The sequence below is a fragment of the Procambarus clarkii genome, chromosome 26, assembly GCF_040958095.1.
Source record: "Procambarus clarkii isolate CNS0578487 chromosome 26, FALCON_Pclarkii_2.0, whole genome shotgun sequence".
Classification (NCBI taxonomy): Eukaryota; Metazoa; Arthropoda; class Malacostraca; order Decapoda; family Cambaridae; genus Procambarus; species Procambarus clarkii.
Window position 1 is genome coordinate 16,382,617 of NC_091175.1, and position 14,498 is coordinate 16,397,114.

At 36.6% G+C, this 14,498-nt stretch overlaps 1 non-coding gene across 1 annotated transcript; it reads left to right on the forward strand.

The window, feature by feature from the left end:
* Window positions 1-4,024: 4,024 nt before the first annotated feature.
* Window positions 4,025-4,106, forward strand: TRNAL-AAG (transfer RNA leucine (anticodon AAG)). Its single transcript has one exon. It is a non-coding gene; the product is annotated as a tRNA-Leu (tRNA).
* The last annotated feature ends 10,392 nt before the right edge of the window (window positions 4,107-14,498 follow it).

A 14,498-nucleotide genomic window follows, 5' to 3' on the forward strand; every position in this document is an offset into this window, starting at 1 on the left:
AGTGACTCGAACCCATACTCCCAGAAGCAACGCAACTGGTAACTACAGGGCGCCTTAATCCTTTTGACGGCCGTGATGGTCAAGCGGATTAAGGCGCCCTGTAGTTACCAGTTGCGTTGCTTCTGGGAGTATGGGTTCGAGTCACTTCTGGGGTGTGAGTTTTCATTCATATATATATATATATATATATATATATATATATATATATATATATATATATATATATTTAGGGGTACCACCACTGGTTTAATTAAAGGGACCCACATCCTCGAAGAAGAAAATAAATAGTGTTCAGAGAAGATCTTGTGGATTCTCACTGAATACTTTAATCTTTTCCTCTCCTACCACCCCTACTATTTTTTTTTTTTTTTTTTAATATTTATTTTTTATATTTTTTTTTATTTATATATATAAATACATATATATACATACATATATATATATATATATATATATATATATATATATATATATATATATATATATATATATATATATATATATATATATATATGTGTGTGTGTGTGTATATCACGAAAATAAACACGTGATTAAAAATGTGACAATGTCAGACCACGGAGGAAAAATGAAACAGGAATTTCCTTAAGTACTTTCGTATATTAATATTCAATATATATTCAATATATTAATATTCAATATATATTCACTCCTTCTGAAGATGTATTAATATACGAAAGTACTTAAGGAAATTCCTGTTTCATTTTTCCTCCGTGGTCTGACATTGTCATATATATATATATATATATATATATATATATATATATATATATATATATATATATATATATTGCAAAGGTCCTTCGTGGTGCTGCAATGAGGATTGGATCTTGATGAGGAAGTGGAGACCTCCCAATGACCTCATTTACAGACGAGTGACAGAGGCGACGATATTACGTCCTCGAGAAATACAGAAGAATGGTGCTGGAAATTGAGCCTGGATCTGATTTATTGTTAAAGGTGTAGATGTGGGTGGGATCGATAGTGGGTAGGATGGATAGTGGGTGTAGATGTGAGTGGGGTGGATAGAGGAGGGTGTAGATGTGGGTGAGGTAAATAGAGGAGGGTGTAGATGTGGGTTTGAAGAGTGTGGTATAGGGCTGAACGGTTAGCCACACTTGAGGATAGAAAAAAAAGGTGTAACAATGTTTCTGATGTAGTAAGAAAGGAAAAGCTGTGGTAGAGTGTAATGAAAAGTGTACCTTCCGATTGGTGTGAACAGAAGGGTGTAGCTAAATTTTATAATTAAGAGTAGCAAGTAATGTAGATTTTAACCATAATTATTTTGACAGTCAATAGGGCTTAAATAACCCGGAAAATATGACTTCTTTTAGAGTCAACCTGATCATAAACGTATCCACAGTCAGCAAGATAATAAACGTATCTACAGTCGGCGTCGTCCTAAACGTATCCACTGTCAGCTTGATCGTAGATATATCAACTGGTGAATAAATATTTTCTCTGTTATCAACATCAAACATTTCCTATGCGATAAGGACCTTATGATCAAAGGGTAATATGATAAAAATTTGTTTTAGATATTTTATATTTTCTTTTCAATAATATTAATAACACTATTAATAATGTTGAGAGTACTATTTATATTTAAAAAATATATATCTTTCCCAAATTATTACTATTTGGCAGTATCATAATATACATAATTGCTCCATAAACTCAGGAACAGCCCAAAACACTCGTTACGACACTTAAGGAACGCGTGTGAGTTGAATAATTCTCCTCTGGATATAAAACCAAATTATACATCAACATTCTTCCGAATCAACTGATAAATCATTAAATAATTTAGATAAATTGAAGTTGGCAGCTCCAAATATTTAACCAATGGTTAAACAATGAGTCAGCGCTAGGTCCAGGAACGGGAAAAACGTATGATTACAGCGATCATGCCACCTTCCCTTCTGAGAGGCGAGCTAGTCGATGTCTGGCAGAAACCAGACAATCTATACAGTCAGCTCAGACAGGTTAACATCTAACTCCTGATGACTTGTTAAGGTAAATTAATTAAGAGTTATGGTGTTAGGTATTGTATCTTGTAGCACAGTACTTTTATACTTTGTTGTTGTCCGGTGTCCGGGTGTTTGAGTTGAAGTTAGTGTCCATGCTTTCGATATTGATTTATATATTATGTGTATAAAGACAGTCAGTGCAGAAGTTAAAGTAACTTTTATTGTTTTATTAAATTTACCTTTAGTTTTAACTTTGGTTTTGAGTTTCTTCTGTTCCCCATATACACATAGAATATTTTATGCAGTTTTTGGTTTATGTTACGTAAAAGCATGCAATCAGTTGGGTATAAAGACAGCACCTCACCTAACGTAACAATATATATATAACCGATTTACATTAATTTCCTCTGTTGCTGAAACTCTTAAGTTCTAAATATTATTGAATCTGATAATAGCTTTCTATTGTGGCAAGTTCCTATAAACCTCTCCATTAAGCAGCTGACATGTCCTCATCATTGTGGGCGAATTGAATACAAAACTAAACTGAAAAACTGTGGTAAACATTTTCTCCAATGAGAGATTTTTATATTTTATAAAAGGAAACAGAAAATAATTTTTTTAAATTTCATATGAAGATATGTGCATGAAAGTATACAAATATGCATTTATATTTATATATGTAAGTGCATTTGTATGTTTGTAAATATACGTGAGCACATTTGATTATATGAGTTCCTGTAAATATATATGTACGAATGAGTTCATGCAAATATGTGTATGAATGAGTTCATGTAAACATGAATGCATAAATTTACGTAAATATATGTAGAAATTTATGTAAATATGTATTTATGAATAGTACATGCATTTATATATCAATAAAAACACCTCTTTTCTTTCTTGTATGTTTTAGTATTTCCTTCGAGTACAAAGATTATGCAAATATTTGCCTCGGGGTGAAAGCTGGTCCAACAGCCCCAGTTGCCATGTTCGACCATTTTACAATATGAAGTAACTTTCAGGTTACTAGCGTCTCAATAATTAAATTTATTGTCGTGTTACCGCACCCGGTCGGTAATAAACGGCGACACGGTGTTGTATTTACACCAAGGTGTTATTCCTGAAGATCTTTTACCTAGAATAATCGTATCTCAGAATATTACATTCTAAAAATATCCTGCCTCAAGATATAATACCTTAAGATGACCTGCTTAAAGACGCCACACCTTTATATGTAATTATTCAAGGTATAACCTCAGATGTCCTGTATTTAGATATCATGCCTTGCCTGTAGGATTGATATTTAATTAGAAGACTTGCTTGAAGATATCATTCCTTTAAGAAGTTATAACTCAAGATGTCATGCCTTTAAATGTTCCAAAGATATCATTCCTAAAAATGTGATTATGTTGATAACTCAGTAAACCAAGCCTTACTTTAGGCAAATGAAAACAAATTCGAATCTATATATACTGCACTCCGGTTTAATTGGAGCATCAGTTGATGACCGTCGTCAACGGGTTAATTTCATGACTGTTCGACAGCCCTCACTGTTAATTCCTCAACGGTGCAAGAACAAATAGGGTTAACGATGTTGGACATCTGCTGTGAAGTGTAACTAATCTTGTTACTTGAATCGAAATGCTTTCAGATGAGCTCTGGCCCATCCTGTAGATTGTCCTCCTGCGGCCAGTCGGCTGGGAAATGACCTGGGGTACAGTCAGTCAATAGCAAGAAGTGAACTGGATACTGCCATCCAGTAGAGAGGTGTGGTCTGAGTTGTGTCAGTGAGATCTGTCTAGTGGTGCAGGAACTAATCTCTTAATGATGTGACGTGACCTGAAATCTGAAAATTTCTCTGTGTCTGTGTTTGTCAGTGTGTCTTTCTATTTGGTGTGTGTGTGTGTGTGTGTGTGTGTGTGTGTGTGTGTGTGTGTGTGTGTGTGTGTGTGTGTGTGTGTGTGTGTGTGTGTGTGTGTGTGTGTTTGTGTGTGTGCCGAATCGAGCTACTTTCGTGCGAACTGGCTACGCACAACGGTAGCGTGGCCGAGCGGTCTAAGGCGCTGGTTTAAGGCACCAGTCTCTTCGGAGGCGTGGGTTCGAATCCCACCGCTGCCAGCGTTTTCATAAGAGGCACTTAGATAAGTTCTTGCAAGGAGTGCCAGACCAACCAGGCTGTATTGGATATGTGGACCTGCGAGCCGCTCCAAGCAACAGCCTGTTGGACCAAGTTATCACAAGTTGACCCTGGCCTCAGGCCGGGCTTGGTAAGTAGAAGAACTCCCAGAACCATCTCTAGGTATGTTACAGGTATTAGCTCTTGGACCTCACCTTACTAGCCAATCATTTTTTCTATGTTGTCTCCTAAATATATTTTTCTTGAAAACACACACACACACAAACACACACACACACACACACACACACACACACACACACACACACACACACACACACACACACACACACACACACACACACACACACAGGAAGCAGCCCGTGGCAGATGTCTAACTCCCAGGTATCTATTTGCTGCTAGGTATGTGCTGCTATGTGTTTGCTAGGACTGTAATATGCCGGCGTATCTTTGCTTTTAGCATAGAGTGGACATGATATCCAGTAGTTTCTCATTTGCATGTACTTAATATAAGTACATGTGACCTATAGATAGATAGCTTCAGGAAAGAGTAACCAAATAGTCCGAGAAGTTATATGACTACACTACACATTGTAATTACACTAACAACACACACTTGTTACATACTACATACTAACTACACACACTAGTAATTGACGCAAAAATATAAATTCTTGAAGATAGAGAGGGGAAAGTTGCATTATTAAGCTTGGAACGAGAATGTCGCCAGGAGGGTGCAGTCGATGGTTTTACTTTTTGACTGAGTAGCATTTGCGAGAAGACAATCAAGGACTTTTTTGACCAGAGGGGCAGATACAACATGTAAGCAGCCTTAGGGAGCTCTTCTACCAGATCTGAGCATGAACATACACCTTGAGGGCTATTCCGCTCCTCGGTATATACATACAAAGTACACTCTAGCCTTGAATAATTTTCAGAAGTAAGCTTTTCTGGTTGGTTAGTAAGTTATTATGGTGGTCTTAATTCCCCTTCCACGGTTGCAAAGCAATGAACCCCATCACCAAACCAAGCGGGGACTCACTGTTACTCTTAAGGGTCAAAGGCCGAGTATTAGCATTTAGAATGCTAATTTTGCAAGCCTGCGAAGCGTTGCAAAGACAATATGCAGGGAACGGCCACAGCAAGTTAATTGAGGTTTTTGCTGCTACTCCACAAATACCTGATGACTGGAGTGAAGCCAGTTACTGGTGGCCCACAGGTGATGGAGTTTAACCAGATCTACAGCATTCTAAACTTTCGAAAGGAAGTCAAGATAACTGCATCAGTAATCCCTGGTGAGGAACACCGAGAATAGGAAATTTCAAATAGTGTAAGTAGTTCATATTCTCAATACATTGCCAGGAGCTCTCCAACTGGTAAGCTCAGTGGTGAGTGATCAAAGCGGTCAATTTTAACTGTGAACAGTGACATTAGTTGCATTCTCATCGTTGTTCACCTGACATATGATGATAATTATTCTTATCTAGATTGAAAATTCTTCATTGTATTTTAATCTGATTTATCCCAATTTTTAAGTGGAAAAGGTGACGAGTGGATTCATTGCTCTCTTGGAGTGGTGAGATATAAAACGTATATTATTATTGTCAATGTTATGTTTAATAATGAATAATTGTAAAATGATGTCGGCTGCCACTGGATATTTAACACACTGTAAGCTTTTAACAGCTTGCTGCTTTCACCCTAAATCAAACACAAAATGTACTCGAAATATTTGTGTATTTTGAAGGTCTAAGCAGTGCATGCCAAGTGGAACATGATGTATGCCATATCCAAGGAAAAAAATATATCTTTTACCACGCATTTCTTATTAGTTCCCCACAAATATTCGTGTCTCAATAAAACACCTTAATTTTTTTATCATTCCCACACAGGACACAAGCGCAGTATATATATTCCTTGCCTTAAGATGTCCACACAGTAGGATAGGTCGTAAGTTAAGGCAAATATATTCTCCTCAGCTACCACGCTCCTCCATGGAAATGACTACTCAGAGCTTCACTTTAAATAGGTTGCCTAACCCCGCCTCTGATACAAGTGCTTGCGTTTCTTTTTTTTATTTTTCAAGGCAGAGTTTTGAAAGACTTCTTTCTGTTTCATATATTTAGACTTTTTAGGAAATGTTTAAGATTTCCCACAAAACTTAATGCTTGCAAAACTGGTCTAGTATTTTTAGAGGGGGGCTGGATTAATGGTGGGTTTCTCTAAATTTAGTGCTTTCGTTTATCTACAAATTTTTTATAAATATTTTAAAATATTGTTAGTTATATTTTTCCTATAAATTCGTGCAATATTTTTCTAGTCCGAAATAGTAGACTAAAAAGTAATCAAGGGGGAAGAGAAAGGAACTGTCATGAGAAAGCCATTACAACTATATAACACTAGGAAGGGGTCGGGATAAGGATTTGGGATAGGACGGGGGGAAGGACTGGTGCCCAACTACTTGGACGATCGAGGACCAAATAATTTATGTTAGACCCTGAAATAAATAATTGCAAACTGATGGCCAAGTTCGATTTCTCATAACAAATAATATATTTCATTATTAAAAAAGTAAGTAAAGCCTTAATATTGTACAATACCAGTTGAGTGATACAAAATACCAATTGAACGATACACAATACCAATTAAACGATATAAGACTGTTAATGATTCTGTGATGACGTGTAGGAAATATCGGCAAAACCGCCAATATTAGTGTCCTTATCTTTTTACTGTAATAACCGCCAATTTTATGCAATATATTTTTCCATTTTAATCTTGTTTGCTATATAATGCCCTCTTCTTCAGAGATACGTAACAGTGAGAGTAGAAAATAAATGTTGAAGTTCAGGGAATAGAGAAGAACTATGCAAAATAGTTTGGATAATAGAGAAAGTTGCCCGAGGAGAGAGTAAAGTTGACAAAGAATGAGAAAATCAGTAGAGGCCACGAAGAGGATTCGAACCCGGACACTTCCCAAGACCGTGAATTACAAATGACAAAGGATTTATAATACACGTTCTCAATAAACCTTCTTGAGTGACTGAAAAAAATAAATGCAGACTGTCTGTAATAAACACATGGAGAGAGGAGGGGCTCGGGCAGGGGGGGTGGGTAAATTCTGTGATTAACATAATATTACCATTCTGCTATTGCCAGCCAATCGTTGGGCTCACTGATTCCTCCTGAAGAGCCAACTGAGCACCCGGTAATAGCAGAGCTCAGTATCGAGACCCCGGTCACGGAGCTTAACGTCTGAGCTCATGTTGAAACAAACGAAGAGCTCAACATAGAAAGCCCCGCAATATAGAGCTCAGCATTAGGTCACTGAGCTTTGAGTGAGCTCTGGCAATATCTGTGCTCAGTGAAGCCAAACGTTGTGTCCCGAACGCATCAGAATTCATCGCTGCAGCCCCGGACACAGCAGCTCAACATCGAGAACTCTGTATACAGCAGACTACAACGTCGCTGCCCCAGACAAAACAAAGCTAAATATCGTGACCCCGAACACAGCTGAGCTCAACGTCAAGAGCCCCGAACCTCGAGATCAATATTTCACCCATCTCTATTCGCCCGGGGCTCACTCCACGCCTCTCTGTGAGTGTTGGTGCTGCTAGTACCACATCGGTAATATTATTCTAACATGCTCTTCCTGATCTCCACATTCGCTGCTGGGTTTATTTCCAAGCATTCAAGCATTTATTTCCAAACATTCGCAATATCACTAATGTATTTTTAGAAGGATATTTTTTTCTTGTATTTATAAGTGAAACAGAAAAAGTCTTAAAAAAAACTGGGAATGTAAAGGGACAAAACTCCTATGTCGCTAATTGCGGAATTAAATTCTCATAAATTACCAGAATAAATGAAAAAGAGGCAGAATGGTACTGACAATCAAACGGAATAAGTAATTGCGTCCAGTCAAACTGCCTACCCTTCTCCCCCCCCCCCCATTAAAAAAAATGAAACCTCATATACTTTACCAATCACTGCTTTTCGTAATCAAACGCAGACTTTAAAAAAACGCTAGAGAAATCAAAATAATCACCACACGTGTCTTTCCAAACACAATCCTTCAGTTGAAAACTAACAGCAAACATGTATTAGTTTAGAGTGAGAACCCGCAGCTGATCTGAAGAACTCTGAATTAAATTAAAGTGATACATTCAAAGCAATCACTAGTGCTTGCTGAGCAACGAATAGAGGAGAGAAGGGACCTGAAGCAAGGAAAAGAAATGAACTACTCACACAAGTGAAATGGCATTTAAGATTAAATTATTTTCTACAAGTGAAATATTAGCTTCAAATATCTTCTATAAGTGACATGCATTACACCAAGCAGCATTGCAAAAAACAACAATGCCACACAGATATACCACACACAGCATTGATAATGCCTTAAGAAGCGTTGCCACGTCAAAAAGGCTACAACCGGCGGCATTGTATAATTAGATTAGAATACGGTTGCCAGACATGACACATTTAACAAGCTAAAAAGAAAAGAAAATAACCGGTGCATTAATGATTGTTCGACAAAATTAAGTTCAGCAATGTAAGAATGGGGGTCTCTTCAGCATTCTAATCCTGAGGAAAATGTAATCAAAATAAAAAACCCTTTTACACCATAAAAGCTATAATTTATCAGAACTTCGCGTGCTTAATAAAGTTTAAAGTCATTCCCCAAATCCGAATAGAAAACTGTACGCGAATCATCTAAATTTGTTGCACATAAGATATCTACGTTTTTCTGTGCTACCTAGGAATCTTGAATTAACATATTTATGTAAATAAGTTCTTGTTTTCGGTATTAAGTGATTTTACCTTATTCTTCATCCTTTAAATTTACAAATATTCTTAACTATAGATTATGATAAACCAAGGTTTCAGAAGTCAACCCGTTCTCGCATTTTCGTATAGTCAATATTGACTTATTAAATACGTGCATATGTGACATACAAATTTATTGTGAATATTTTAGTTTACCTTGAAAAGCTTCATAGAAAACACCGACCTTACCTAACCTTCTTAGTATGTTAAGATAAGCATCTTATTGCTTTGTAATTACAATTATTACTTAACTCATTATAGGTATAGGTTAAGTAATAATTGTAATTACGAAGCAATAACATGCTTATCTTAACATACTAAGAAGGTTAGGTAAGGTCGGTGTTTTCTATGAAGCTTTTCAAGGTAAACTAAAATAATCACAATAAATTAGTATGTCACATATGCACTTATTTAATAAGTCAATATTGACTGTAAGAAAGTGCGAGAACGGGTTTCAGAAGTAGAATGTATACACAACTTCCATAACCTTATTACATATGTATCTTATCTTAAAATATACCATATCTAGCAGGAAGAAGGGAACCCACAGCCGCTACAAAAGTATTAGATACTTTGTTTGTTAGTATAACAAAGTATTAGATACTTTTTTGGGTGCCATCCCTTCACCCAGTGTAGTTTCCATGTTCTTTTATCCTACCACTCCACTTACTTTTTATGTTTTGTTTAGCTTTGATAAAGGTCACATGTTTTTGATAAAGATTCATTAGTGAATACAATGAAATACAATGAACACTACAAACATATGCAAGTATTAATATTCTCCGATATTAATGACTATTACGCATAAAGTCTATATAACTGACCATTAATTAAATTCTCTTTTGCAAAAATGCTTCGATTGCATTGCAGGCATCGAGACGAACAAGTGAGTGATTAATAATCTTAGATTATGAAGCTGTGTGTAATTACTCAGTTGCCATGACAGCAGGTGTCACTGACAGCAATTAAACCTTTACTGTAAGTTTCAAGTAATAAAAACTGCATGATCCATCGTTTTCCATTCTCTATCTCTCTGCTCTCCGTAGTAGTAAAAAATTTTTTTTTTCAACAAATTATCCATATAAAATGTTGAAACTTCTGACACTGAGAGAAAACATTGCAGCCTAGGCAGTGAAGTGCTTCCTGTCTACATCCTGAGCAGTGGAGTGCTACCTAACTGCAGCTTGAACAATGATGTTTTATCAGGTGGATATCAAAAACTGAAAATATATAGAAACAAAATTACAAATACAGCACTTCTCTCTAATGGACGATACTGTGAAAAAGTTTCCACTAGACGCGTGTTGTAAACATTTTCCTGAGGGTAACGCAGAGCTTGATGTCTTGTAAAAAATATAACAAAGCTGAATTTCACCACAAACGTGCCCAGTAGTGTTGCTTCTCTGATGAGCTGGCGTTGTGGACTATTTCCCCAGCGCTGCCTTGTACAAACATCATCAATGTGTGCAATAACCCATTCTCGCAGGTATTTTGCATAATGCAATTAAACCTCATAGTCTTGGGGGTTACGAGAGGGAGAGATAGTGAGGTGTTAGAATCTCAGGGCAACTCAATGGTTTCTAATGCTAATGAGGGAGAATCTGTACCAAGAGAGAGAGTGTGAGAGAACGTAAAAAGAGAGATAATAAGAGAGAAAGTGTAAAATGTATTTTTTAGGTTAAATTAAACCTACGATATATCATAATTTACCTTAATGTTATGGTAAAGTTAAGAATGTATTTATAATTACAATAAAGTAGTGTGAGGAAGGAGGAAGGAAAGGCGGTAGTGTGGAAAGGATGGAAAGAGGGAGGGAGGGTTCAGTGATAAACCAGGATGGAGAAGCGGGCTATGCTCTACTAGAGATCTGCCTTCGTGACTTATCATGCATTCGTGTACGTCCATGTGCAGAAGAAGGGGAAGCAGCCTCTGGAACAGTCGCACACGTTAAGTGGGAGAGAGTGGAGCTGGAGAAGCCTGGGGTAGTTGTAGAGGAGTGATGAATTAGTGTGAAGGAGGGATGGGATGAAAATACTGAGGGCAAGGGGTAGGAGGGGAGCTAAAGGGAGCAACAAAGGATAAGGGTGAGATGGGGGTGAAGGGAGAGAGCTCAGGTTATCGACTTTTCCAACAGATAATATTTCTACAGAGGTGAAAAAAGCCCCTCTGAGAGCACCATCGCAATTCGCCGGGGTGTGAAAGTCGGGTTGGCAATGTCACTTGACGTTGGCTGATCGCAGCCACTCGAAGCTGAATATGTCTGGCTGATCATCCAATCTAAGCACTAACACAAAAATTCGTACAGAATACTGGAAATTGCAGAGAAAATTTCGGAGACTTCTCCGGAAAATGAATTGCATTTCTTGGTAACCGAAGACATTTTAAGGTGAATCCCCAAGCTGATTTTCCAGTGCGAGATTTGCACTCGTTTCATCATACTTTATATCCTCTCTTTCTTCAGTTATTTTTATTTTAAAGTCAACATCCTCTACCAATCCACTTATTCCTGTTTATCTTTCTTTTCTTTTCCTCTTTCGTTATTTCGTAGATATTGCCTCTAACTCATTCCACACTTTACTGCAGTTTTTATGTCTAGGATTCAGTCATACTTAACCCTGTTATCGGATTCCATTAACGAGGCGGTCCTTAACAAAGACGTCCTTTCCCTACGGCCATCTTGATACCAAGGCCAGAATTCCTAATACAAACTGAAATTGTCTCCGGGTTTAATTAATAAGACATTTTAATATTAATCTCGGGAAGACTATTTTTCTCTTCTTAATTAAGAAGTATCTCGCGAGATATTCCCTTTCTACGTAGTCGACTTTCTGCTGCTGAACAGTCTTTTATCCTCTTTTACATTTCCTACTGAATACAATCTTACCTTTATATTCTTTATCATTAACCTTATTTCCTTACTTCTAATTTTATTCCTGTTGTTTCCCTACCACTTTTTCCTCCTCTTCCTCGCCTATCATAGATTCGAGAAGTGTCTGAAACGGGGCCCTCAAGCACAACTAAACTGTTTGATGTCTACCCGGGTACAAGAGCTGATTTGCCTGTCTGTTAACAACAAAGGGAAGTCCAATCCCTCTATACTAGAAGCACAATCGTGGAGCAGGAACATGGATAAGGGCCAATTGGATGGCGCATTTAGAGGCTAGAAACTGTAATTGGTTATACTGACTGCCCATTTGGAGACGAGAGTATAAATTGTCTGAGATGAGCGATTTGAGAAGAGAAAAACATGAAAAGTCTGGGAAGAATTGTTTTAGATTAAAAATATACATTAAATTGAAAATTTAAGCACTCTGATTCACTTTAATTGAACCATCTCTGCTTTAAAATTGTTTGGAAAGTCAAATATATTTATGGGTTAATTGCGATTTTCAGTTAGCAAAATATTCCAGTCTAAATTAGATCTCACTGACTTCAATGACACAATTTTGAATATATTTACATAATATATACTTATAAATATATGAACAAGATTTGCATGAAGAAATTTCTGACACAAGCTAAAATTATTGCCAAAGCTAATGATTGTGTTTTACTGCTAAATGAGGGTGAAGAAAATTGATGAAAAAGAATAGTTTTGATGATGTAGAGAGTGAGGCTGAAGGCATCTTTTCTCCAGGCTTGCATGTGAGGCAAAGATACACACAAGCAACCACAGGACAGGAAAGTAATTGGTGTCCAAGCAATTTTACTTCCTTTTCTGCTGCCTTGCCTAATATTAACCATAATTGACAAATACATTTTTTTTAAACTATATAAAAGATTTTATTAAACAAAATCTTTTATTTGTATTTGCTATATATTTTTGCAGTACAGTAAGAGTGAACTAAATGGTAACAAAACAATCTATATCTATAAGAGGAAGTATGTCTGTCCGAGATTAGAGGTCAGGCAACTGGGGTTAGCTGCCTATAACTTTCCAAGATGACACATGGAGGGTTCGGGAGTGTCATAGGCATGTCGTGGGTTGTCGCAGTATCATACTTTAAGAAATATCCTCGATAGTGAATCCCTGTGATTTTCATAGTCTGAAATACAGGTTTTGCTTTTTGTAGGGTTATTTAGAAACTATTTCAGTGTTTTGTAATACTAAATTGTCAGAGGGAAGGAGAGGGAGAAAAATGTGGAGTGGGATTTAGATGCAGGAGAGGGGGGGGGGGGAGATATGACAGGGGGAAGGTAAAGGGGGGGGGAGGCACTAAAGGGGGGATTTGGAAGAGAAATGAGGGGGTTATTGTCTGGAGATTGAGAGGAGGGGAAAGACGGGGAGGGGGGGAGAGACATGAGCACAGCTGTGTGTGTGTACTTAAATATTTGTCCCTGCAGGATCGAGCTCTACCTCTTGGACCCCCCGTTTTCCTGCCGCCGGGTTTGTTTGTGAGAGTAATGACTTAGTTGATTGAAAGTACACACACACACGTGTGCATAGTTGGGTGTAAATGCATTTGTACATACATATACTTGCGTTTACGTATAAGTGCTTCTCAATCAATATATACAAGGAACGAGCTCCACTGGCTCCGTTTCAAGCAATTTGTGCATGCCGAGTGTAAATGCTCATGACATTTGCAATCTGTTTAATATTTTATTACACTTCGAGAGATTTGTCTTCAGCTTTAACCCTTTAATCCTGTATGACACTTTTTCCCAAATCAGCTTCAGTAAATCTTCAGATGCTTAAAAATGTTCATTCCCATCCCTTCACCCAAATTAAGAGCATACTCCTAGCCTTTATATATACTCCTAGCCGATTTATATATATATATATATATATATATATATATATATATATATATATATATATATATATATATATATATATATATATATAAATCGGACCTTGCATAATAGGCCAAGAAGTGCGTTCTAGCTACTAGGTACGACATATATATATATATGTTGACCGATCTGTTAGGTATAACGAGAAAGTCTTAAAAATGAATAGTACCAATCTGTGAGGTAACCACATGCTGTCTAACTCACAGATTGGTACTATTCATTTTTAAGACTTTCTCGTTATACCTAACAGATCGGTCAACATATATATATATATGTCGTACCTAGTAGCTTGAACGCACTTCTTGGCCTATTATGCAAGGTCCGATTTGCCAAATAGGCGGAGTGATTTTCTTTATTTTCAGTAAATTGTTTCCAATTAGTTTATTTAAATTATTATTATTATATTATACTAGGAACATAATTTATTGATTTAGTTATGTTAGTTTAGGTTAGGTTTAGATAGGTTAGATTAGGTTAGGTAATTTTGGTTAGGTTTGGTCATATATTTACGTTAGTTTTAACTAAAATTTCAACAAATTAACTTATAAATAATGAAATGGACAGATTTATCATTTCATAAGAAAAAAAATGAGAAAAATATATAAATTCAGGAAAACTTGGCTTATTAGGCAAACTGGGCCTTGCATAGTAGAACGAGTACGACGTTCTGGCTACTAGGTACGACATATATATATATATATATATATATATATATATATATATATATATATATATATATATATATATAT